General features: G+C 50.5%; 1 protein-coding gene across 2 annotated transcripts in view; it reads right to left on the reverse strand.

Moving 5' to 3' along the window:
• RALY (RALY heterogeneous nuclear ribonucleoprotein) overlaps window positions 1-27,718 on the reverse strand; it is a 116,693-nt gene that overhangs the window by 51,632 nt on the left and 37,343 nt on the right. Inside the window, exon 2 of one of the 2 annotated variants that reach the window (XM_021416727.1) lies at window positions 22,914-23,003. The exons of the other annotated variant lie outside the window; for it this stretch is intronic. The gene's annotated coding sequence lies outside the window, so the exon portion shown is untranslated. The remainder of the gene's footprint in view (window positions 1-22,913; window positions 23,004-27,718) is intronic. 2 annotated transcript variants of the gene reach the window in all.

The raw sequence follows: 27,718 nt of genomic DNA on the forward strand, positions 1-27,718 counted from the left end.
CCCCACGCGTGCTCGCTCCATCTCTCATTTCCCACGCCAACAATCCTTTTCCAAAGCCAAACCCAGCAAATACCCTGCTCAGCCGCCTCGTTACCCAAAGAGCAGGCATTTCAGAAAGCACTCTCACGAATTCCTCACGAAAACGAAGGCACTGCGCATGGCTGCGCCTTCTGTATCTCTCAAGGAGTGAAAGATCTCATCAAAGCGAGAAACGGTTCCTGTTCACTGACTTCACGAATACTGTTTTATTGCAGTGACGCCATTCGCTCAGCACACATCACTGAACACCCACCACCTGCCAGGGGAAAAATTCAAGCCCTTCTGCCCCGGGCTGGGGCAGGCTTTGCCTCACAGGACTGTGCTGTGCTGGGCGCTGTGGAGCCCAGACACCGTGACACCCGACAGACACCGTGTCCTGCAGCCCGGTGCCGTGAGCTGAGCCCGGAGCTAAAGCCAAATGCTTACACATCTCCTCTGAATACGACCATGGGCTTGTCAATGGGTTTTCTTTCTCTGGGCTCACTCCCTTCTGCTGCAAGAAGGAAATTACAGGAGTCCTGTACCCTGGTAGGTCTACACGCATAGAGCAGAGGCCGTATGGCCCAGCTCAACCCACACAAAATACTCTGCCCCAAAACATGGGGCAGGGGCGGTTTGCAAGGTGCTCGGCTCCCTGATGCTGACTCAGGAAATCAATTGATTATTTGCTCCAATCCATGCAGATGAGCGAACTAATTACATGCAACAGGACTCTTCAGCCTAAGTGTTTTGCTGGACCAGGTCCCTGATATAAAATGCATAAATTCCATTCTATGAACCAACACCCTGAAATCTTGGGCAGGCAGAACTCATCCCCAGCTGCCTTGAGGTGACACAACGAGCACCCCTCCTCCCTGCAGGTCAGCAAAGACTCCAGCAGCTGCAGGAACCCAGCGAGCACCGGCTGTCAGCAGGGCTGCAAACCAAGCCCAGCTGAGCTGTGTGCCTGCCCAGCCTGCTGCCCCAACGCCCTCTCTGATGCTGGTGCATCCCCAGTGGCACATCTCACCCAAGGGCACTGCACAGCTCCCAAAACCTGGGCTCTGCCGTGCCAAAAGAAAAACAACAATCTCAAAAGACCAAGCTATGGAGATTGCACTTGAAAGAACCCCATGCATGTGAGGAGGAAACACCTCCAAGGCAGACGGAGGAGGGAGGTCAGCATTGTGTGAGCAGCCGCCCCACAGCGCTGGGGATAGGGGTGCAGCGGTGCAGCCCTCACTGAGACGTGGGCTGTCAGCTCTGCTGGATTCCATCAGCAATTCATGTTTTGCAAGACGACAGCTTTCCTTCCCCTGTGTGTTGCCACCAACACTTCAGTACTTTTTTTTATTTTAAGTTTTTTTACAAACAAGAGACTGCCACTTTGCAAAATTTTACACTTTTGTGTGGTTTGAACACACTGTGGGCAATGGGCACAAAACCTAACACCAAGCTTGCACACACAAATACCACCATCCTCCACCTAATTTTGCCACTTTGAACTCCTTTGTATCCAAGTCCCCCCTTGATGGCAAGGCACTTTCAGCACTCCACTAATGTCTCTGCCCCAGCAGCAGCCTGGAGGCAGAGGGGCTTCCAGGGCTATCAGAGGGGAATGTGAGGATCTGCATTCAGGTCCTTAAGTGTAAGCCTAGCCAGCTCTTCAGCCTTGCCTGGGCCTTGATTCCCATCTGTGAGTGGAGCTCATACAGCTCGTGTGCTAACTGCATTCACAGTTTACAATGGTACGCCACTGCCTCCCATGAGCAGATGTCAACATCTGAAAAGATGCTTACAAAGGTCAACAGGTGAACAGCAAACCTCCACCAAGGCGGGTTTGCTTTGGACACAGTTCTGTGCAGCCTTATACTTTCCAGCACATTCATATCACTGCCCACTTGAATGCGTTTCGAAACGTTGAGTTGAGCAGAAAAGAGCAGAAAAAGCCCATTACCTTCAGAAAACAAAAACGCTACGTTTGCATGGAGAAGCAGTAACATCCTTCACCTACAAACCCATTTCTCAATCTTCCTCAGTGGGCTCATGTGCACAGCGCTGCTGGGAGGCAGCTGGGGGCCTCATCAAATCCTCCACCTGCAAAGGGGTCAGAAATATCCACCAGGAGGAGAGAGTAATGCGTGAGAGATGCTGAGTAGACCAAGAAGCTAAAAACAACCTTTCACAAGTGACCAAGGCCACTGTCTGTGACTCAGAGGCAAGACTAAGCTCTAGGATTATCCCACTTAAAGCCTCGAAATTAAATTAAATTAAATTACCATCTACCTTCATTGCCACTTTTGTCAGGACAAAATGGGCTCGCCCGGGCCAGCTAATTGAATTGCGAAGGTGTGAGCTGGTGCAGGGGGAAGGAAAATGGTTTTGTGTGAGGCACTGGAAATAGGAGATGCAGAGATGTACAAGCTCGGGCAGACGCTGGAGCAGCTGGCTCCTACCAGGAACGGGAGACAGCTCCAGGGAGGTATTGTGAGACAGACATATCTAATACCTTTAGGACATATCCTGATACCTGCAATGTCTGTTGGGGAGCCTAGAACAACAATAATCAGAAAGTTGTTCTTTTCACAACTTGAGCCTGAGCCAGGCCAAGCAGCAAGTGGTATCCAGGAAGGTAAGTAGGGCCCGAAAACATGGAGGGAGATTGCAGCTTGGTTTGAGTAGCACAGGGATGGAGAACATTGGAGAGTTAACGGCTACAGCTGCACCTGTGATGGCACATCCTTACAGAGTGGGTCAGAGAAAAACTGTGTGATGTTGGCATGTGGCTGACAGAGAAATTAGGGGGCACACGCAACCCCAGACAAGTGACTCACCTGCAAACATCCCACCAGCATTCACTGCCCTGCAATGCCCTCCTTACCACTTCTAACTCAGCACCTTCTTGTGTCCAGTCCCAGCCGTGCAGCCAGGAAGCTCATTCTGGGGGCACTCCCATGCCCTCATCTCTGCCCTCACTCCCCTCCATCAGCTTTCCCTCTGGCTGCCCTCTGCCTGTGCTCAATGCAGAAGCACTGTGAGGTGGAGGAATGGCACAGAGCCAGGCTGCCTGCTGTTGGCTGACGGTGTCTGCACACCCCATAAGTGCTTGGACAGAGGAGCACTGGTGTGCGATCCACAGGACAGGCCCCTCGTGTCAGGCACCTGCCTCCCACCTGCACACCTGCGCCCATGGGCTCTGAACAGCTCCACATCCATGGGATGGAAATGCTGATGCCTAAATTGCAGACAAGAAAAGGAGGCTGGCATTTAACAAGGGGTTCCTTGCTTGTTATGCAACTATCTAAAAAAACTCTACTTAAAAAAAAAAGCCCCCACCAGGCTAGGAGAGCATTCAAGACACAATTCCTGCTGGTCATTAAGTGCTGACTGCTAAATGAACAGGCAGCCCTTATTAAGAAACAACTGCAGCAGAAAACTCAAGTAACAATGGAGCTCAAGAGCTAAAATAAATCTTTGAGACTCTCCAGCCGACGCAGTAGAAGCACGAGGGCTTTGCAGCAATCTGTGGTGCCTATTTAATAGCAGGGTGAAGGACATTAAGAAAAGAAATTGGCTGGGCAAGCTTTAACTACACTGAACGGATCACCTTAGGTTAGCAAAGCTATAGTCAATACCCAAGCCTTCAGATTTAGACTTTCAATCAAGTGTCTAATTAATGGAGCCTACGAAAGCAGGGCTCTGAAATTTAATGAAGCGCTCAACACGGAGCTAAGCGCTTCAGATATCTCAGCTTTCAAAAATCATGAGAGGGTGATAAAAAAAAAGAAGTCAAGATTATGCAAATATAACCCCTCTCCGGGTCCGCCGAAAGGTTTGCTGAAATGAAATGAGGATGCACCATCCCCGGAACGGCTCTGAAGCCGTGATGGGAGTGATTACCAAAGGGGCTGATCCCCAGCGGCTGCAGAGCTCACAGCTGCTTTGATTTCAGGAGGGCAGCCCCGATTTGGGCAGCAAGCTGGCTGTGCTCATCACCACAGCTTCAGAGATTTGCTGGGGGAAGGGGTGTGCCGCTGAGTGACAGAGAAGAGCCAGGGAATGCTCACCTTAGGGAGCAACGGGGGAAAACCTCCGATTTGCTCCAGAGGAGCAAAGCCAAGGGAGCTCTGGGCATGGCTACAGGAGCCAGCTGCACCAATTGTGGCTGGTGGTTTTAAAGCACTGGAGCTGAACTGGATCAAAAGTCTTATATTAGTTACGGCGAGCTATGAGTTACCTATTGTGTGAGTTATGGTGAGTAACCCATATCATTAGTTTAAGAAGAGCTCAGCTTAAAATGATATAGTCAAAACTGAGCTGGGTATTGACCTACAGTCTTCTCGAGGGGCTGACTTTTATTTCTCCTTATGAATGGGTTAGCATTACTTCAGACCGATACTCGTTCTGCATCTTGTTGTCAGTGGGAGGGGGAAGCAGTGTGCTGAGCCTGCAGCCCTCACTCAAAGCACGTCCCCAGCACTTTGGTGTTACCATACAGCAAACGGCCTATTTCCAGCACGGACTGCCACCCAGGGTGGGTTCCTCTGTCCTCCCTTGTTGGTGGACACTGGGATGGGCTGCAGGATGGGCGCATCTCTACCTGAGGGGATCCGATGTGTCTGATTTCCATACATGAACGCCCAACACCCTCTTTTTACAGATTAAAATAAAGGGAGAGTGTGCGGAATGCAGCCACAAAAACGATCCCAGGGCTAAAGGAAATGCTTGACAAAAAGAATACTGGAAGAGGGTAGATTTAGACTAGATATCAGGAAGAAATTCTTTCCTGTGAGGGTGGTGAGACACTGGAACAGGTTGCCCAGTGAGGTTGTGGATGTACCCTCCCTGGAAGCATTCAAGGCCAGGCTGGATGGGGCTGTGAGCAGCATGGTCTAGAGGGAGGTATCCCTGCCTATAGCAGGGGGTTGGAACGAGATGATCCTAAAGGTCCCTTCCAACCCAAACCGTTCTGTGATTCAATGACAATTAGACACTTTGTTCTACTCAGCTTATCAAAAAGGGGACTGGAAAGTGATTCCATTAGACTGGTTGAGAGCATCCACGTGCAGCAGTGCTGGGTACAAGAGGGCTGTTTAGTCAAGAGGGTAAAGACAGAACAAGCATAAACAGCTGGAACTTGAAGCTGGACAAATCCAAAGATATTATATATAAAGATATATCCATGAGATAAAGAGCACAAATTTTGACAGGGACACAACTAAGGCCACCACAATTTACAAGGGGAGGTAGGGAAGCCTTTGTTGACATCTTAGCTGGTTAAGCACAGGTTCCGGGCTGACCATGGCCGTGCAAGACACACAGTGAGCACGTGGCAGGTGACGGGATGCCCTGCATGCTGTGAGCACTCACAGAATCATGGAATGGCTTGGGTTGGAAGGGACCTCAAGGACATCTAGTTGCAACCCCTTGCCATGGGCAGGGACAGCCCCGCTAGACCAGGCCGCTGTCGGCGTAACCCCGCGGTGCCAGGCGGAACGTTTTCTTTGCTTCCCTCAGTCACAGCCCTGCTTCTTTCACACCGCCCTAACCACGAACGCCTTCCCTTCACTCCATTATCTCCAGCACTTCACACACACTGAGGATATATTCTGGCAATTTTTCCCCGTCCTGGCTTTTAAATACAGTGAACAATTACACTCAACTGCACTCATAAGCCGGCGTTAATGAGGCTCGTCGACGTGCTTTACTGATAGCAGCTGCTGTGCATCACGTTATCGATCTGCACGCTACAGTTATGCAAACCCTCTTGCTAAAATGCAAGCTGCCTGTGCTGTAGAACAGAGATATTTGCCAGCTCTTCCCCACTACTCCCATCACCACTGCCAGAAGTGCTGCCGGGCCATCCCCAGGGTGAGGCTCTGCATCCCATGGGAGCCCAGCAGCGCGCAGTGGGGTGCTGAGCTTCCCAGGATCATCTCTACAGAGTGCTTGCTGCCAGGAGCAGTGCCAAGCCGGTGTGATTGTTCTTCCAGGAAATAAAGCCATTTTCTGGGTGTCTCCTCTCAGCTGGATGCCGCCAGCACCAGCTCGCCATCAGAGAAACGCAGTGAGCACGTCTGTAAGTGCAGCTGGATCACACTGACACCAGCTGCTGGGATTACTCCTTGCACCTGGCAGCTGGCACCAAGGGACCCGTGCCCTGACCTGCTCCTGCCACCTCACTGACAGAGCCACTGGTCCCCACGGCTCTAAGAGCACTAACTGGTTTGTCAACAGAGCCAAGGTTTGTGCATCGCATCCCCGACTGTCTCACTAACCACAAAGAGCATCGCTGGAATCCTGTGCACTCCACTGCCTCGGTGCAGCTTCCTCTGTATATAAACTCTTAACCACCTTCAGGGGTTTTCCTGCTCACTTGGTTTTCTCAGCTGCCTTGAACATCCCTGGGGTTTATCCTCACCCCTGAGGCTGGAAAATAAAGTCGTAACGTGGAACAATGCTGTTGCCAAGCACTTGTTTGCTCACGGCTGCTCAAACGGGTACCGGGATGGGGGGAGACACCTGGGGCCATCTCAGGGAAGCCTCTGGGGGAGCCCTGGGGCTGCTCCTTGCTGCTGCAGGGCTGGTCTCCAAGGAAAGGATGCTGCTGGGCTTCCCAAAAATACAGTGCTCAGCAGAGAGGATATGGCTCAACGCTAACAACTCCCCTCCGGAAAAGCTCAGCTGGAAGCGAAAGGCTCAAAAATCTTCCCATAGGCACAATACAAAAATCCTCCTGGGAAAAGTCAGCATCAGGAGGCAGAAGGGTTTGGGGAGGACTGCACCAGAGCCAGCTGCTCCCCCCAGCACGAGACGCTGGCGGTAACGGGATCCAGCCCCTCCAGACGGCCTCCAGCAACACTGCCCACCCCCTGCCCTTGGAGAGGGCATCACCAGCTGCAACAACGAGCTGCACGCACTGGGGCAGACTGGGGTAGAAAGGCTGTGCCCCTGTGGGGGCATGAACCTGCACGACCCTGAGCATGCGCACCACGAGGGAAACAAGGCAAGAGCCTCTGGAGCAGCTCAAGGAGAGCATTAATTAAGCCGTGGTCTGTGAAAGCGCCGTGCCCCTGCCTGTGTGAGATCTGTGCAGTGGCCAGGCTGCGGTGCTGGAGCTCAAGGACCCAAGTTGGTTCCCCGCGTACCGATTTGTCACTCTTATCTTCTGCTGCCCACGCTCTTCTAGCTGAGCTTGAAAGCAAATTTTGCCCTTGACAAATAAGCGTGCGCTGGGAAAAGGGATCCTCCAAAATGAGATGCATGGGTGCTTGACAGAATGAAGCAGCGGTCGATGGAGACTGAGACACTGCCCTGGGCTGAGGGGAACGGCCACAGCACAGAGACGTGCACCCACATCTGAGTGCCAGCGACCCGGCCAGGAACCGGGAAGGGCTCTCCAGCAAACAGCTGACATACGACCAAAAAGCTCATGGAAACGTGTACTCATTCAAATAGCCTTTGTCATAGACTAAAGCCCAAGTGACAATCCGCAGTTTCTCAAGTCAACGTTACGGCTTTCCTTCACCTGACTACAAACACGACAGCTTTAAGGTAGAATATCTTCTATGATAATTTGCACTGAGAAAGTCATTTTGAAAAAAAATCCCTGAATTAAAACTCACCATTTATTTTTCATTCTGTGGAACAAAGCCCCCCAGTGTCACTGCTACGAAGTCTACAAACAGGTGTCTCTCTCAACAAACGCATACAGTCACTGCATTATTGATGCATCACACTCTGCAGGACTTCCTGCAAGGAGAGTGAAAAATGCTGATTATCCGTAGCACTGGTCAGCACATTACAACACGACAGGCTGTTCGCTGCGCTGCTCCCACGACAAATAAATAACACGGCCGCTTTGCCCTCCATCGCACTGTTCAGATCTGGTTAAAACAAACAGAAAAAGAATCACAGAAGGAACTTACAGTTGCTCATCAGCTATACCCCCACCTCCGTCAGGAGGCATTACTATTAATTACATCATTTCACACAGCTGCAGTGGGATGGCAGAGGTGCAAGGCTCTCCAGCTGCAGCTCAGCATTGCACTGAGGGAAGCCCGTGGCAAAGCCCTCCATGACTGCTGGGGCACGGGAGTCCAAAGAAAAAGGAATCCAAAGAGGCAAAGCTCCCACAGCAAACTGGTGAGCAATGGGAACACAGGAGAGCCGTGTCCTGGTCCAGCGCTCCCCCTCCGTCACGATGCTCACCCCTCGAGGCACGCCTGGATGCCCCTGCTAGGGCTGGCCACGTTCAGCACCATTCAGAAGGCCCTAACGTTTGACCTGGCTCGATTCAATTGCTCAGTGTCCGGATGGAATGGCTCAATGGCAGAGCAGTGTCCCTCCAGCCCAGGTTTCCGCTCCCATATGCCTCTGCCTTGCTCCTGCCCTCTTCCCAGCATCACCTCAGTTCACTGCCAGGCTCTCACACCCATCCTTTTGGCATCTCCCTCCTCCTCCTCAGCTGAAAATGATTTCAGAGAACCACTCCAACAGCCTTCTCTGCAAAGAAACCCCATGCTAAACATTGTGATGCATCAGATTAGTAAGAGCAGACCCCTTCTACACCTAAGTGCTGGTCTTTTTAAACCTCCGGAGTCTTCTGCCACATGGAATACTAGCTTCACTTCTAATTAGAGGTGTTAACAAATATTTCTGCACTAACAAGTGCTCAGTGGTGTTTTCCCAAGGGCTCTGTCAGAAGGAGACATCAGCACCAGGTCACCTCCCATGTCCCTGATGTCAGGTGAAGCTGTCTGGGTGCTGCAGACACCGGCTCTGTACCTTGATGTGCCCGCTCCTTCCCATGCATTGGGACACTTGGAGCAAGGCAATCCTGCTCCGGGGAACTCCTCTTCCTTCCCCTTGCCTCCTGCAGTGTTATGGTTTTGCTCCTCAGTGCTAGCTTTACTTTGCTCCATCCCTGTGGGAAACCAGAGCTGTTGCAGGTAGAAGGGAAGATAACAATGGGAACCTTTGCGAGGTGGGAGCAGTCCCTGCTTGGAGAAGTTTCTGGTTCTCTGCAGACCAGAACAGCCTCCTGAACAAGCAGGTCAGCCTTTGACATCGATTTTTTAGGGGAGATGAAGCTCAAATTCCTCTTTGCAGCCATAAACCTACAGCTTCTCCCGCTCTGGGGTCTCAGACCGTGTCACATCAGGTGCTGAAGCTCAGGCCACCTCAGCTGGGAGCTGCTCTGCTTTTTCTTCCAGAGGTTCAAAGCCCCACGTGCTGCACTTCCTTCTCTTCATCCACGCAGCAGCAGCCCCTGGGTTGGAGCTCCTTGTCAGCCCAGGTTTGATGGGATATGGATCTGCTTCCCTCCCTGCTCTCAGCTCTGCTGACTCAAAGGAAAGCGATCTCTAACGGGCCCCTCGATAGCTGTATTTTTCTTACTTAAGTGCACACAAATTGCAACATGCAACCAATTAAACAGACAGTTTATCATTTTTTTTTCACAACAAACATAATTTGTAATTCCAAAATGTCAATAAGAGCCCTTCACTTCTATATTCGGCGGCGTTTGAAAACACAGCCTAGCCATTTTGGAGTCAATAATTAAAAAAAAAAAAAAAGAAGGCAATTAGGGCATTAATTGAGAATCACCAGGTTCCTTCGCAGAACATACTGCATATTTCTTGACGGCATGCTTTGCCCTGGATGCTGCTGCTGGATGCTGCAGGGTTACAGCAGCTGCTGTTTTCAGGGAGGTCCAAAGGGGCTGCTCCTGAGCGAACCCCAGCTCTGCAGGCACAACCATGGGAACAGACATCCCAGCCGTGTCCCCTCTTCTGTGCTGTCCCCTCCTCTGTGCTGTCCCCCTCCTACCCCTGGAGATGGCAAGTTCTTCTTTTTCTTTTCTTCCACGCTAATATCCAAATTCATAGGAGGCATTACTGATGTGGCAGATTCTTTGCAAATTCCAACGCCAAGCCAAAACAGCAGCGTGCACAGGAATAAAGGCACCGTGCTCTGCTTTCCAGAGCTCCCTGCTGGAGGGATATTTCTGATAGCAGAGCGCTAATACTGCGCAGCATTAGAGGGATTGGCAGCACACCACCTGCAGTATTAAGACTTCCATCAGCTGTCTCGTCACACAAAGAGCGGCGTCTCTACAAAAATTTAATACCTTGCAATTTTACAAGTTTGATATTAATACTAAGGCTTAAGAAGAAAGTACAAGTCAGCTGAGTGCAGATGGATGTTCTTCCAGTTTGGCCAGCAGACCGCCCTTGGGTGAGCCCACTGCGCTAACAAAGTAGCTCTGGCATTGTCCTGGTAGAAACAGATGCTATAGAAGATGAAGAAAAGAAAACCTAAAACCCATCCGAGGGACTGGTGCACTATTGCAGTAGGTGCCTCAGAATAAATGGAATTATTTCAAGCAGATCAGAGGGACCAAAGAACGGAGAAAGGAAGGACGGTGTGGGATGGCCTCACTGCCCTGGCTGGCAGCTGGTTTGTGATGCAGGAGGAAGCAGCCAGCTTCTGTAGCATGGAGGTGATGCTGGGTCACAATCAGACCTTCTTCACCCTGCCACCCTGGGCTGCTGTGGCACTGACCCCTGCGGAGGCCTGCAGGGCAGAAGGACTTTGGGATAAGCTTTAGAGCACACCCATACGGCTTAGCCAGTGCTTCTGCAGCACCTCAGGACGTGTAAATGCTCTGGGGCCAGAAGCATTTCCACCACCTCCCTGCTCTCCACCTCAGCTACAACAACGGGCTGCCCCCTCAAGGCGATGCTGGCAGGTTTGCAGGTTCAGGTGACGCAGGTCCCCACCCGCAGCAGGTGGGTGTCCCATCTCCTCTCTCTGGATGTGCGAAGGCAGCACTGAAAGGACAGAGGAAGGACAAGCAGGACAGGCTGAGCTGCCAGCAGAGCCCATCCCATGGCTTTGTTTTTTCTTGCAGTTGAATTAGATGCTGATAAGAGATGGTGAAGGATTTTCGTGCCACATGCAGCGCTGCGATGCAGGCTCTGATCTATGGATTACAGTTTACCAAGGAGACAGCTCTGTGGAAAAACGCTTATGAGGAAGAAATGCCACTGTTGTAAAAAAATAAGCTCAGGGAACCATTTTTCTATGGCCATTTCCCTTGGAAAAGCCCAATAAAGTCACGTCCATCCCCTGCTGGGCACGGGAAGACTCTCTTATTGAGCACCTCTCCATGGGGTTCAGCTCTTAAACCTGCTCACAGCATTCCCCATCACCTGCCTGCAAGCACTTCTCCAAAGGAACAAAACCAATGCTGTGTGATTTTACTGCTGAGGTCTGTTACGAGCAGGTGGGAGGCCCCAGTACTTCTGACCTTCAGGCTTTGAATTTACCTAGGCAAATGCTCATCTGAATAAACTGCCACGTGGCAGACACCCAGACTGACAGCAGATCAGCCTCCCTCTCTGATTAAAATATTTAGCGCTGACTTATCCATAGCCACAAGCATCTCGTATTCAAAATCTGTGACTGCAGTGCGAAATGAGTAATGCTCTTCAAAAGTCAAGCAGGTAACTGCAAAGTAGCTTACCAACATTGTTTGAGCCTGATTTGAAAAAATCCTGGTGGAAAAGCTGCGGGTTACATGTTAAAACAGGTCCTTCTAACACCAAATTCAGCACGCGGGCTGGGAAATCCTTTTAAAGCCGGTGGGAGCTGCTGCACCAGGGCTGCAAGCTCTGCCAGCTGCCCTCGTCCCCACAGGAGCCCCCAAACCTTACAGCTCACCTTGTGCACCCGGCCCTGCACCTGCAGTCCCACAGCGGCACCGCTTCTGTGCTGTTTGTGGGCTAAGAAACACAGAGCTCGCTGCAATGGTCAGCTGCTCCTCAGCACCAATTCTCCACACACTTAAACGCTTTTTCCTCGAACTGCAAAATAATATGAAGTGCTTTTTCAGTATCGTAGGTTTTATGTGCCATAAAGCAGCATCTGGGTGCATTCCTGACTTCTGCACAGCTCTGACTTGAAGTATGCCCTAATTGTCCATCTCGGTTTACAACGTGCAGAGGAAAAGCCCAAATGCAACTTTCTACCCCCTGCAAATACAGATATTGTTGTTTATTTATAGCTCCTTATTTGCAGAGGACCTATGGAGACAAGCAGAAATGTCATTTACTGGGGAAGGCAGATGTATTGAATCATAAAAGAACCACAATTCACAACAGAAGATAAATTACCGAAGCCTTTACGCATCCCTTCCTGTCAGTTGCTGTCTCAATACAAACTCGGAGTCCTCCTGGCTCCAACAGGATGCTCCAGATCTGCTCATCAGCCTTAGCATGACCGAGCTGCAAACACAGGAGTTGTCTCTGCATCTACCCAGCTGCTTGTGTTACACCAAAGTTCTGATCCCAAGTCCCACCCAGTGCAGTGCGAGGTGAGGTGGGTACGGCACGCTGACCACCAGGTGGTCCTTATTGCCTCTAAAAGGTTCCTTTGCCAGGTAGGAAAACAAATCTGCCAGCTCCAATGAGGTGTAGACTGCTCCTGCTGGGAGGGCGGGGGGTCTTCCTACGTTGAAAAAGGGATATTCCTGCGTGTGCAGATGTGAAGTGAGGGAGGTAACAGGCAGCTGGTCTGCTTTTCCTAGGTAACAGGAAGAATTCCTGCATGACAGACAGAGAGATTCTGAATTTAGAACAGAGGCCAGTGCTTCACAGACACTGAACGCACTGGGAAATCATCTGTTCTCAGAGTTTATAGGATGACTCCATCTATCATTTGAACGTGGACGAAGAAGGGAGAACAGAAATTAAGAAAGTAACAGTGTGCAGAAAAGGGAAGAACAAAACAGGGCAACAAAGAGCTGTGGCACCGAAGTTCAGAGCACACGGGGGCAGGACGGCCTGCGGAGGTCACAGCTCTCGGTGTCCAGCCACAACCCTCTGCTGGAGCCAGCAGCCACCCCCACAGCTCATCTTTGGGGTCCCCTCCAACCTAAGCCGTTCCATCAGTCTGTGATTCCCCCTGGGGCTCCCATGGATTTTTCAGTGATGTAGGTCCCATATTTTATTACCTAGCCAAACAATGCTCACACCTCACTGCAGACTGAGGGATCAGGCTACATGCGACTTCTAATCCACCTATCCAAGTGCAAGGCCCTGCACCTGGGTCAGGGCAATCCCAAGCACAAACACAGGCTGGGCAGAGAATGGCTCGAGCGCAGCCCTGAGGAGAAGGACCAGGGGATGCTGGTTGATGAACGGTTCAACGTGAGCTAGCAGTGTGCCCTTGCAGCCCAGACAGCCAACTCCCTGAAAGCATTCAAGGCCAGGCTGGATGGGGCTGTGAGCAACCTGCTCTAGAGGGAGGTGTCCCTGCCTATAGCAGGGATTTGCAACTAGATGGTCCTAAAGGTCCCTTCCAACCCAAACCATTCTGTAATTCTACCAATTCAACCAACAATGCTAGCTTAGTCTCCCAGGGCACAGACCCTCCTGGGGACCCTCCTTTGCCTGGGCACTGCTCTCAGGGGGCTGATGCGTGCAGGCCCACCGCTGTCCAGAGGTATTTCACTTCCTTGGACTCATCTGTCTCTGCAGTTATTTCTGTTCCAAATCTTCTTAACAACAAGCGTATGAACAGCTTTGGAAAATGTGGGTAGATCATCACATTTTTGAGCCACAGCATACTCGTATCTTATGCCTGTTCTAGATCTTAAAAACATATATACGGTTCCTGCCACTGACCCTCTCCAGCTGTTGGGCTCCAACTGCAAATCACACAGTTACAGATGACAAAATTACCTGCCTATCTGCAGTAATGTGTTTTCCAAACCCATCGTGGTAATGGCAGGAGCTGGTCTGTAAGTTAATGGACCATTTATTTACGGATCATACATAAGAGCATTCAGTTCTTTGTAACCAGAGAGTGAAGCTGAAGTTTCCCTCTTTATCTGAGCCCACGGACACCCACCTGCTGTGATTTGGGCTGTGGCTGGCAGGGGGCACCCGGAAGACAGAAGAGTCATTTACTTCTATTTAAATGCAGCTACAGACCAGAGGGACAGTGGGCTGTGGGCAGCCAAAGCTTCCCCAGGAGAGGTACAGGCACACTTTGTCATCTCCAGGATAGCGGCAGGAATAAAGAGCCACTGAGAGCACAAACCTCTCCCCTTGGCCAGAGCAGAAACCTGGTGGCATCTGCCCCCATGGGTCCATCTCTGCCCCAAGACCACCGGTCTGCTCAGCAGAGATGCTGGTGGGTTGTGGCCACCAAACCTCTTTGTTTTGGAAGAGGCTCATGGGTCCCTTTCCTCCTTATGGCAAACTGGATGGAAATTATGGCGAGATCATTTTGAGATGCTGGGAGGATGGAGCGGAAAATAGGAGTGAGCAAGGTGGGGACCTACCAAGCAGCAATCTCAGCCTTGTTGGGCCAGTGATTACACCGAAGCAAGGTCACTAATGGGGGGAGAAATTCAGCCAAGCAATCTTCAGGGGAAGGGAAGAGCAGGAGACGACGTTGGCAAGTGCAGGGTGAAATCAAACTGGAGAAATCAATAAAGGGAAAGGACAGAGGGGGGCGATGGGACATGGGAAGAGATAAATTAAAGGCTTGCCCAGGGGTTATGATGGCTAGTGAGCAATAAATTAAATAAAAGAGGCCAATAGGGAGAGCAAGGTAGTGTGAAAAATTAATTAAAAGGAAGGGAGGCATAACCAAAGCATAAAACATGGGTGCTGGCGGAAAGATGAGAGAACTCAGGAATGAAGAGGTTTTGAAAAGTGTAATAAGAGCCAAAGCAGAGGCTGTAAAGGCTGTGACCGCGTGTGAGGGTCAGATAAACAAGGCAGATGCATTTCAAGAGAAGGAAAAAAAAAACACTGAGGAATAAAGCAAGCAGCTTGCAGAAGGAGATGGCGTTGCTGATATGGGGTGCTGGTACACCGAGCTTCATTCCTTGGTTTGTGTGCTCCCCTCATCTGCCTCCAACTGGTCTCCAATCAGGCACACCTCTGCCCGAAAGGACACTGCACGGGGGCTGCTGTGGGAAGAAGCACTGCAAGATGGAGTATTTTGGCCACGATATGCCCGAAATACAGCAATCTCCTCTCCCGCCTGCTGCTCTTCTGCAGCTCCCATCCCCGGTCTTTAAACCAGCCTCCATTCTGCTCCTTCAAGCCTCTCCAGCCTCTTCCTGCTCATCACCACAAAGCACCTTAAATCAGTATCTCATCAGAGGGATGTTAACTGCCACTGCAGTGCAGGAGGTGCTTTGCCGTTGGGGGACTTCTCATGAGCAGCAGGGCTGCGTCTTTCAGAAGAGCCTAAGAGTGTACAGGTTATGTGTAGGGTGAGAAATAATTATGAGGATATTTTCAGGCCCTTCAAATCCCGTAAGAAAATAAAGAATTGGGCAAGCCTGGATCCCACCTGCCTTTCATTCAGCGTGCTTTGAAACGGGCAGCCTGACCCAGAGCCTGGAGAAGGCAGAGGTAAGCAAAAGATACACGTGCCGGAGAAGTGAAAACGAAATAATAAAGCACTCAAAGCCTTATCATTACATTCCAGGAGGGGTAATGCAATAAGAAGGCAGTGATGAGGGGCAGGCTGAGCATGGCACCAGAGCTTGGACCCACGCGGCACAGAGGCAGCACCGGGAACCCAGGCACAACGGAGAGCGCCCGGAGGGAAGCAGGACAGAAAGCCATGGATAATTAAGAACACTGCGGAAAGCTAAGTAGGCTCCCTGACCTCTCTCTGCCCTCACCAGCTTGTCTTTGGCTTCTGTTTAAACTGGATTATAAATAGCGGGGTGATGAGGCGTTTTACCTACAGATAATAGGAAGTAGGTAATGTCCCGGGGAGGCTGCAACGCAGGCAGACAAGGCAAAGGGTAAATTCCCAGTTCTTTCTAATGCCCCAGAGCAGAGCCACGCGGGCATTAAGGTACAAGGAAATGTCAGAGTGGGGCTGAGCCGGCACTGTGGGATGCTCAGGTTTGAAACTTTTGTCTCTTAACACTTTTAAAGCAATAATCTGTTTAATCACCAACCCTCCCGGCTGTCCACTGGTGTGGTGCATGTCACACCTTCCACTCAGACTTTGTGTGTGGTTTCCCCGTTGCTTGGGGATCCCCAAAATCAAACTGGATTCAGCTTAGAGCTTGATGCAGCACAGGCACGTGCTCCATCTTCAGTCACAGTCTGCAGGTGAGGTTTTCTCCTCCAGAGGAGGGGATGACACAAGGGAGGTCAATGGGATGTGGCATGAGACCCGTGGCTGGCCGTGCTGATTCCCATACAGCAAAACCAAGGTTTTAGGGAGAAACAGAGGAACAAACTGGGGTTTGATTATACAGCTCTCTCCAAGCATGCAAAAAAGAATGAGCAAGCAGAAAATCATCGGCTGCCACATTCCCTGTTTGTCCCTCCGCTTTGAAGGGAGTAGGAAGACTTGTCCCTACAGAGCTTGTCTACCAAAGGACACAGCTGAGCCTCCAAGGTCAGACATGCTGTCCTGAAGTCACCTTCATTGTCCCTGTGTTTTTCAGTGCCACTTCCATCCTCAAAAAGAAATAAAAAAAAAAACAAAGAAGAAAAACACCCTACCCCACACGTTCAGCATAAACATGGAGACGTGTGGCACGCAGCATCCCCTGGATGTCACAGCACGCAGGGGAAAGCAGCCCAGCCTCAGCTCCAGGCAGCACCAGGTCCCTCCCATCAGTGCCACTTCCCCATGTCACACCACAGCCTGCAAAAGGTCACTGCCTCACAGGAGAAACACGAGCAAAGACGAAATGCTACAGAACGGGGATGGTAAAACAAGCAATTTTGGGCCAATTCTCTTAAGTTCCCACACCAAATCTAGCTGGAAACCAATCTAAGACCTGGATTTCTGCTGATGAAGGATGCAGCCCTGTTTGTCTTTTCTGCACTTCTTGCTAACTCCCATTTCTCTCCTTCAAAAAAGTCCCTGCTCACAAGTCGTATTTGATGCAGCTGACAAAGGCAGAGTCATCACATCTCATCAAGCACATGCCGATACAGCCGTGCAAGGGGAAGCTGAGAAAAGATGTGCACAAAGAGATTTACTTTCAGGTTTTCATTTTAAGGCATCCCCTTGCCTTCTGCTTGCTGACTCGCTGTCCAGCTCCGGAGCACGTAGGGGCAGCCAGAAAGCTGCACCTGGTTAGCAGGGAGCACAGCAGCACAGGATGCTCCCTTGTCTCCTGTCCCCAGTGCCTGAGCAGTGCATGGGGCAATCTTTACACCATCACAACACCAGGTAAAGCAAGAGCAGAAAGACTATTCCTTTTTAATGTCTTAACATTGAGAAATTGAGGCCCAGGTCCTCAAAGGTGATTGGAAGCCTTTGATGGTTGAAGCTCAGTTAACTGGCCAGGGAACTTGGGAAAATTACGGTGGAGAACTTGAACCTTGGGGTATGGACTTCAACCTGCCTGCACCTAGCACTCAGCCCTGTCCCTTGGCCTATCTCTCCACAATAGGCAATAATCCTTGCGTGGGTAGCAGCTGGCTTTTGACAGAAGAGGCACAAAACGCCTTGTAGGTGGAGAAACAAACCAAGATGGTGAGGACCTGGTGGTTCAGAGGAGGAAAAGAACCTGCCCCCAGGCTTCTGGCCGTGGGTTTGTTTCTCTACGAGAAATTAGGGTGTCTGTGAATACAACCCACTCCATACCAAGCCCGTGAGCACTCCCTGAGCTTCCTCACTAACTCATGAGATGAATGCACGTCCACAGCCGGAGGATGCATCTGGGACAGACCACCTGAAGGTTGGAGACTTCTCAAGTTCCATTCTGCAAGCATTTTCACCTGAACTTTGAGTACGGATTTATCTTTGGCCATTGCAGAAGTGACTCGTGATTCCCTGCCATGTGGTGCAACAAGGAGCTGTGTGGGAAAAGACTTTACATTTTTGATTTGTGCACTATCTGAATCTGAATTAACCTTCAAGTGCTGAGAAGCTCTGAGAAACACAGATAATGTCAAACAGCAAATCCAGGAATTAAAAAACAAACCCCCACATCAGATAACTTAACTTACATCCTATTTTGATAAGATCAAGGTGTGCAGAGAACTTAACTCTCAGGTACAGCACTCATTATGAATTATTTGGGTGGATCACAGACAACCACCTCAGCACGAGGATTTAATCACAGACTCGGGATGGTGCTCTAACCCACGGCTTTGAGTATGCTTTGACTGAATTAACAGGTTTAAAATCAGACATATGCTTGACTTTCTTTGGTTCAGCAAGGTTGCAGGTACAGGGCACAGGATGATGTAAGCTATGTGAAGACACGTTCCATTTTCTGTTCATCTCCCACTGCTGCACCCCAACAGAACAAGGAAGCCTGGCACGGGCAGGAACGAGGACAGAGCTGCTGGGCTGAGCTCACAGTGTGTCAGGGCTGGGCTCCTGCTGGAAAATCTGATCTGTGAACAGAACTGCCTGGGTTCCTGCTCAGAAGAGGACAAGAGCAGAAAAGGAGAAGAGCGGATACAGGAGCAGAAGAGAAGAGCAGAAGAGTATGAAATGAGAGGATACAGGTGTTAGGGAGGAAAAGGAGAAGAGGAGGAAACAAGAGGATACAGGCAAGAAAGAAGAGGAGGAGAAGGGCAGGGAAGGAAATAAGAGGATACAGTTAAGAGAGAAGTGGAGAAGAGGAAAAGAGCACAAGTGGAGAAGAGAGGATACAGATAAGACAGAAGAGTAGAGAGGCTGAGGTGGAGTAAGGACAGAGGTAAGACAGAACAGCAGGAGGGGAGAAGAAAGGATATAGGTTCACAAAGGTAGGATAAATGTGTGGGCACAAGGAGAGATTGTTTCTGTCCCGGAGAACTTCAGAGCTGGCTGTGAGCAGGATTGATCGGGAGTTCTGCAGAGAGCACTCCTGGTGCTCACAGCCACTAAATAACTCCTTATCATCAACCAAAACCACCACAAGGAGCTCTCCTCCCACGTCAGCCAAACATGGCCTCACTGCCAAGAACGTGGCTTTTCTAGCTCAAAACTTGTCCGGTTCCCCATGAGAGAGGGCCCTGAGCTCCTCTCGTTCTGAGGACGGGCTCAGCACTAGCTCTAAGAGCATCTTCCAGACAACGATTTGGAAGTATCAACCATGACCCGAGATGATTCCAGCACAGATAAGAGAGCAACCATTCCTAGCTGGATCTTCACGTTCTCCTGTTGCAGATGAAGACATGGGAATGTCGGCTCTTGAGGGGATTTGCATTGTGTCTCCTCAGCCCACAGCTCGCAGCCGCACCTCACACCGCCTCTCCAGACAATAATCATGAGCTTATTTCAAAGGGCAGAGAAAGATTTGCACTCTTCGAGTGGTCTCAAGGCTATCACCGCTGTCGCATGCTGGGAATATACGCACAATTAAATCTGCTTATCCTCACGATCCCCTTTTGGCTTCTGGGGACAGCCTGGGCTCACCAGGTCCACAAAAAGTCAGCACGGGTGTGAGAGACCCACATTCAGCTTCCAGGCAGCTTTTTAGCTGCTTCTCCTTGCTGTCTTTCTCAGTTGGCCTAGATGGGGGGCTCTTTTTTCCGTCCTTTACACAGACCTGTTTGTACCTTACCCGGTGGCTGCCCCATGGCTGCAGAGCACAGCACGCACATCCCGGCGCTCCGCCTGCAGAGGGCATGGAACAAACGGGCACCACTCACTGCTAAGACCACGCTCCAGGCTCTGCAGGAGGCACTGGGACAGGTTTGCAGCCCTTCCTCCGTTTCAAAGAAAACCGCGTACTTTGTCTTATCTCCTGGAAACGGCCTGAGAGTGCTTCCAGTCACTTGGGTTTCTTCTCCCTTCCTCCGAGGTTTTCAAACACACCCAGACACTGCAGACAGCCAAGGGTGACCGCGCTCCTGCAGACATTTGGGCTTCAGAGAGCAGATCATTAGTCCACGGTCACAAACACACAATGCTGCTAACAGGGCTGGAGCACCCAAGCACGCTTCTGCTCTGAACAGCTCGGTGCTGCACCTCTGCTCACATGGCTCCTCCGGAGCAACCCCTGTGCTGCAAAGGAATCCTGCTGATGAGGCAACTGCCTTCACAAATTTTCCCCACACGCGCTTGCAAAATAAAGACAAAAAAAGAATGTGTGCACACACACCTCAGAACCCACACTGCAGAAATCACATAAACAAATTGCCTACTGAGGAAGAGAAGCATTTGGAAAGAAACAACCCATGAGGGGCAAAGCTGGTCCGTGCTGGTACAAAGCACTTGCCGGTGCTCGTTGTGAGATGCTAGCATTGCAAAGTCTGCGCTGCAAATAACATCCAGCCGCAGTGACGCCCAGCAGCTGACAGGGGAGAAGCTCCCCAGGCTTTGCACATTACTGCTGCTCCTGAAGTGCTGATGTTGTCTTCTCATGGTTCACAGCACCTGTAGAGGCTTTGGAAAGAATTACAGCTTTAGAGCCTCTCAAGGTACATCAGCTGTCCCAAAGCCCATTCTTTTCTTTGGCAAAAGTATCGGAGGCACGGAGGGTAACCTGGTCCTACAAGCAGGATGTTTTAGACTCGTCCACAACTTCTACGCCCCACGGACACCCGCTCCTCACCCATGTGTCCTGGGCACCAGCTCCTGCACATCCCTCCTGACCCGCAGCATCTCTGCTAAATTAAGCAACCTGTTACATCGCTTCCTTCCTCGGCCCACGGGGTGCTAAGAAGGTCACTGCCAGATCGTAGCTTAAAGGGTGAGTGAGCACTGTCCTAATCCAGAGAGGACGGAGCCGCCGGAGCTGATAAACAACCTGAACGAGTGATTACAGTCTGGATTTATTTGTGATCAGACGCTGTGATGGCCCCCTCCGATGCTGGCTGCTTCTAACATGGCAGAAAACTTCAACCATCCCGTTTTTGTGGAGCTACCCAAACCCTTACAGGATGCTCCCTGTCCTCCCACGATGGGACACTTCCAGCCCTCTAAAGGTCGGCTCAATAACAGGTATTTCTCTGACCCCCTCAGCCTTGCTGAAAATAACAGGCATTTTCATCAGCCCTCCTCATTCTCCAGTTGCTCTCAGTGATCCTGAATCTCTTGAATAACAGACATTTTCACAGCTTTTTCTCCGTCCCCCAAGAAATAGGTAGTTTCACACCTCTTTCCGGAACCAACCTTTATTCCGTGAGCTCCCCATAACTGGAGGGAGAAGTGAAAAACGAAAAAGCAAATGATCAGCCAGCAGGGCTGGAGGGTTCAGAAGTGCTGTGGAAGCAAAGAGCTCACCAGCTGAAGGAGGTGCTTCTCCACACCTCAGGGATGGCACGGCTGCATTTAGCTCCAATAAATACCCTGTAAAAAAAGAAGGCTCCGCAGCTGAAGTCAGTGTTTAACGTGCCCATGACCAAAACAGAACTTTGAAAAACTTCTGGCAGTGTTTTTTCTTAAAAAGAAAAAATGTTGAATGTTCAAAAACGGAGGTGCTTCTTCCATGCTGCTGAATCTCACCATTTCATCTGTCGAGTTAAATATCGGTCTCTGGAATTAGAGTACAATATTTCCCTTGTTCATGGAGAAGGCAGCTTTTAGTCCACTCATTTGCTTAACAAATCCGCATGTCAGAATTCCTTAGTCCTACTTTGTGGCAAGATACTTTCACTGCTACTAAACCGAGGTATATTAAGCAAGAAAATGGTTTGAGACAAATCGGAAACAAACCCAGATTCCATTTCTCCTTCACCTTCTTGATTTTGATTTGAAAAGAAGTCAGGTGAATCAGGGCTAACCCTCTGTAATTTTGGAATGTCATGGATCAGATTTCCAAATAAGATAAAAATTGTACAATGACTGGATCTTTATTTTCTGAGTATGGAGTCTACCAAGCAGCAGCAGAACCCTTACCCATATGGCAAGAGGTTCCACCTGATCTTCTTCCTCTCCTATTTAAGTTCCCAAAGAAAAACTCAACCACAGTTCCAATTAATACAAATGTGTTACACCACGGCTGCAAGCCCAGCAGAACTGGAAATGGAGGAGCTGCTTTTATTCATCTGTCTGGGAACTGGAGGGGAAAGTCCACTGTTGAATTCAGGTCACTGTGCCATGCTCCTATCATGCACTGTGCACCCAGTGAGTCCTGAGATCTTCATTTATTCTCTGCTGAAGCAAATTCCAGCTTTTGTTCAGCTGGAGTCTTTTTCCCGTGTGCTCGCCGATATAAAACTCCCACAAAAACAGCAAGACATCTCCCAGCTCAGGACTTCCCTGACTTCACTGCTCAGGAAGCACAGCAAGTTCCTAACGCACCAGGGATTCCTGGACCAGCATTTGCCAGTATTACTTGGGGCACACTGTCACTGATCCCCAAACCCTCTTCCAGCCCTCCACAAACCCTCTTCTATGGGCTGCTTCCAGCTCAGCCTGCTTGCAGGACGTTGTGTTTGGACCAGTCCTCCCCATTCTGTAGGGGGAACAGGAGCTCTGCTGTCCACGTGCCATCTCCAGAGCTTTCCCCCAGCCCTCCCTCCGCCCACCACACTCACACTCTTCTACCACGACCAAGTGCACGCACGACTTGTAGAATAAATAGAAGCAAGGAATCAGAAATTAAAATACGCTGAACCCACCATGTCCAAACTGACCGCAGTCTGCCCGTGTGGGTGTGATTACGGAACTCCAATCCCTGCTGCCAACAGCGCGGCAGGGAACAGCAGGTTCTCAGCACAGCCTTCCCCCTCTGCCTCCCCGAATGCTTACGCCAGGCCAGGATGAGCACACACACCCAGCGGGCTCAAAGGGAAAACCATCAGCCCGAATCCAGGATGAAATCAACTGAAAAAACCAAGCACCTGATGCCACGTGTCCTCAGTGCCCACACCACCGAGCCTCTCCTTGCACAGCAGCGGCAAGGATTCACACCGCTCACCACGTCCAAGGGATGTGTTACTCACCGGGACTGGTGCGGGCACTTGGGTTTGCTAGTCCTTCCCGTCTCCGGCCTGGGCGCAGGTGCAACACCTCTCAACGGTCTCAGCTTCGTCCTACAAGAATGAGGACACAGAGTTTTCTACCAGCGGTGGTAATCAGATAATCCAGGACTTTCGAATCCCCAGCAGAGGAGGGTGCGCCGCACTGGAAAGAAAAACCCGTGGCTGTATGTCTGCACGGATCAGACCCAAGCCCTTCGGACCTAAGGATCTGAGCTGCTTAGCCAGGAGCTCAAAGCCGAGGAGACAGAGGCAGTTGTGTTCACGGGGCTGACCGCCTGGGACAGCTTACTTCAGATTGGCTCAGGAAATCCCACAAAACCTGCCCCGCTGTGCTGACACTGCGCTTGCAGAAAGGAAACCGATGGATAGAGGCGGACAGGGATTTTTGGTTTGGGATTTCTGAGGGAAAAGAAGGCTTCTTCAAAATGAAATATTTCACAGTAAAACAGAAGTGTTTTGTTGATTGAACCGCAGTGCTCTGCTTTACGCCAGTTCCTCTGGGCCCCCTCTGAACTGTGAGGACTTTAATTAGGGAGCTTTCCCTTCCCTCCCATGGGCTGGGATGCCTGGCAGTGCACAGGCATGTCACCTTCAGAAGTCCATGAGCCAGCAACTAAACAGTCCCAAGCCTCAGGAACCAGGCCCGCTCTCCATTCACCCAATGCTAAGCCATTAACAAATCCAGTGATTTAAACCCATTCACAGAATCACAGAACATCCTAAGTTGGAAGGGACCCACAGGGACCACCAAGCCCACCCAGCAGCACCCAAACCCGATCCCTATGGCTCAGAGCGGTGTCCCAGCGCTCCCTGAGCTCTGGCAGCTCGGGGCCGAGCAGCAGGCACAGCACAGTGGCACAATCCCTTCCCTCGCCCGGCCGGCAGCGCTGGGCCTGATGCACCCAGGGGACGCTGGCCCTTCTGGCTGCCAGGGCACACTGTGACTCACGGACAACTTGCTGCCATGGCTCTCACTGATAGAGCAATACTTTTCCACGTTGCTCCCTCAAACACTTGGACATCTGGGCCACCAGACCCCATGGAGGATGGGAGCAGCAGGCAGAGCTGTGCCAGTCACCACCGCTGGCAGGGCGGGCGGCCAGTTCAGCCAGCCAGCAGCGACCTTCCGTCACTAGGGACTCACTTCGGCCTCAGCATTGCAGAAGGTCAAACTGGAATGGAGCTTTTAATTAAAACAGAAAAAGTACTGAAGAGACAGAGAAATGAACCACTGGACTTTAACCAACAACGAGGACACCTCTAATGAGTTGACCAGAGATGATGCATCAGCTTTTGCAGAAGTCTCAGAGCCCTGGCAGTCAAAAAAACGGGACAAGGCCTCGTGCACAGGGATCCAAGGCTCGGTGGGAAGAAGCCACCATAGCAACAAAGGCTAAAACCAGGCAGCCATGTAGCCACTGCTGCTGTCACCCAAGAACCCAATGGCAATGAACTTGCAAACAGTGTTTCCTCAGTTCCCCTCCATTTCAGTGGACTCATCATTTCGGTTTATTGGAGCTCTCCAGAGATGTATCTCACAGTAATCGCTGAGTTCAGAGATGCCAGGAGAACAGGGCTCATGCAGGACAGACGTAGAAGAGGGGATCAAATAAGAGGAATTTGAGGCCGGATTAAGTGAGCCATAAAATCTCTCAGTGATGATGGGGATGTAGCAAATGGAGAACTACAGAAGCAAATCCCAACAAGGAGGAGCAGAGCTCTTACTGGAGATCTGGATGAAGTTCTGAATGCTTTAACCCATTCTTCTCCCAAACCCACCCAGGTCCCTTGATTGAGGTGAAAGTATTAATCTTGCTCCTAAAACCATCAGCTTCTGATAAGAAAGCCTCAAAGGTGTGTGGGGCTGGGAGGGAGGCATGGAAGTATGAGGAGCAGAGTGACACTGTGCTTCAAGGAGCATCAGAACCTCTTGAGTTCCAGCAATGGCACCACGTGCTAGTGCTGCTGTGAGGGAAAGGGCCACATCACTCATCTCTGTGCTTCTGAGGATGGGAAGTTAGATCCAGATGAGCTCTAAAATGTTAACCTCCATGGAAGGTGTTCAGGAGGTGATACAGAAGAACCTCACCACTACTACCATTATCAAAGGGGCTAAGAAAAGGAAATCCTCTTCTGCTACTCTGTAACTCCTCATTTCCCAAACCTACTGCTGCTTTACAGATGAACTTCTCCTGCTCTTGCACTAAGATGGTTATTGCATGAGTCCTCATGAACTCAGGCAGGAGGAGCAGCAGGCTCCAGCCTCGCAAGGGCTGGAGTCACCCAGCGCAGTGCACCATCCTGTGATTTTTCTAGAATCATTTCAAGCAACGATGGAAAAGTTAAGGAGGAAGGAAGTAAACACCCTGCCAAAATACAAAAACATCTTTCAAGCAAAGTAACTGCACTGAAATGTGCTGTTTTATTTTCACTCTGAGCTTCCACAGCATTTCCCTTCTCTCCCTGAATGATAACGGGCATAAAAATTAAATATAAATTCTCCAACAAAAAACAAAGTGCACTGAAGAGTAATAAATCACCGGGACTGGATGGCATTCGGAGGAAGCTGGGGGAAGGAATAAAGGATGAAATAGCATAGATACTGACTAAGATGTATCACAGACGCTCAAAAAAACCCACAAGAACTCATCTTCGGGGCCTAGGGTTCACCGCAGCAGGCTGAACTTTGATAAAGCAGCAAAGGGGACCCGCACAGCAGAGCAGCAGAACTGGTACACAGCACAGCCCCCAGCAGCACGGAGAGACTCACTTGGATCACATCCCTGCTTCGTGCAGGGATGACGTCCATAGAAAGGCCAAGATCATGTGCCAAACACCACCCAGTGCGCTGGCACTGAGAGCGGGGTCAACTGGGGACTCCAGAGATGACAAAGTGGGACCAGCCCTGCGCTGCACCGGGGACATGGGACACAGCCATTTCTGAACAGCAGCTGTCACGGGCTGAATGCTTTCTCACCTGATGACCTGAGATTCCTACATCTGCATTTCCAATAACCTGAAATGCTCCCTGGGGCATCATACAGAAGCACAATATTCTGCAAACACTGTAGATCAGCGCTCATTTTCTTCTTATAAACAAGATCACCTTTAGTTCTGGAGGCACCTCCTACTTCATTAAACTTAAAAGACCTTGCTCCCCAGGGGTTTCCTCCTCAACTGGGGCAGGAAATGAAAAGATAGATAATGCAATTTAATTGGGGATGAAGCTTCCTCTTTACGCTGCCTATCATCATTACGTGTCATTTAAAAACAAGCAACGGAGCAGGTGTGAAATGGCACCAGCTCCAGATGCACATAAAAAAGGTTGACACCACCAGTATGTCTCAGCAAGAATCAGGTGGTGCAACTTGAAAACTCATTTTCCTTTTGGCTTCTTTCTTCCATTTTCCCAGGAAAAAAAGATACATATATTTTGATATGGGACAGAAGGAATGGCAACTTTACGAAGCCCAGTGGTGTGAAAAGAAGTCAATTCCAGCACATTGCAAAATCCTCCTGGTGCAGGGGTAGCGATGGTGTACTGGGATAACTTGGCACTTGCCTTCACGTGACACAGAGGTCCCGACAGCAAAACTGCTGCTCCTGCTTCTTCCTCTCCAGTAATGACTTTGCCTGCCCGCTCCCTGCTGGATGAAGCAACAGGCTCAGCTTGATGCATCCCCTTCTGCTTGTAGGTGACAGTGCAGTGCACAACTGCAGAAGTGACACGAAGGCACTGAAGGTGCCCTGGGAGTCGAGGTGGATGGGAGAGGGCTCTGCCTTCCTTCCAGCTGTCCAAGCCCTTTCTCCATGCTGCAGGAGTAAGGAGCAAAGCAATGAAACGCTTGTGAAGGCACTAATGAGGATTCAGGTGGACCTCCTGCAGAGAGCAGAACCAAGGAGGACCAAGGAGAGCTCTGTGTTTCCAGGTTACTGGGTTGTCTGCCTGCCTGGTTGTACGTGACTGCACGTATCTCCTGAGAAGGAGATGACTGCAGTGTGAGATCTCTAACCTTTGTGCCTTTCTGGATGGTATTGGTAACATCTTGAATATAAATAGTCTATTTTTTTCTAACAAATGTCATTTCTGTATCTCTGGCTATAGGAGGTGGGGAGGAACTGTGTTAACTAGTGCACTCTAATTAGTACAGCTGCCCATCGTTCTCATTTTAAGCAATACACCAGTGCAGTTTTATTCTTCCAGTGATCCTTTAATGCTGCATTTTCTCCGCGGTGGATCAATATTCAGATCCCCTCACTGGAGCTCACCTGCTCACCCGGCCTTGGGCCAGGGCTACACAGCAGCTGAGCATATCAGAAGCTCTCACTGACTGCATTAGCAGAGCCCAACTTCTCACCATGACTTCCCTGCAGGAAAGCAGAGCAAGAAGCTGAGCTCTTTCTGTAACTGAGACGTGAAACACTAAACCACGTCCCAGCCACAAACGGGCTCAGGGACAAGTCAGTTTTCCTGCCCCACTCCAAGGGCCATAGACACAGCTCCCCGCTGCTGCTAATTTTAAATCACGTCTCCATCTTCTGCCTATAAATTCTCTCCTGCTGTCAAAGGGTGACCAGGCCAGTTGGAAAGCTATTTTTCACAACTCTGCTAATCCAGAAGCACCTTGCTGCCTCCTCCCAGCACAAAAATGCTGACAACAGAACTACGTGTGGCCAACAGGAGCGCAGGGTGGGCACGGGGGGCACTGCCCTTTGCGGGGCAGCCAGGAATCCAGGAGCCCAGGATCAGTTCCTGCCCCTTCCCC

Source organism: Numida meleagris, chromosome 19 (genome assembly GCF_002078875.1).
Source record: "Numida meleagris isolate 19003 breed g44 Domestic line chromosome 19, NumMel1.0, whole genome shotgun sequence".
NCBI lineage: Eukaryota > Metazoa > Chordata > Aves > Galliformes > Numididae > Numida > Numida meleagris.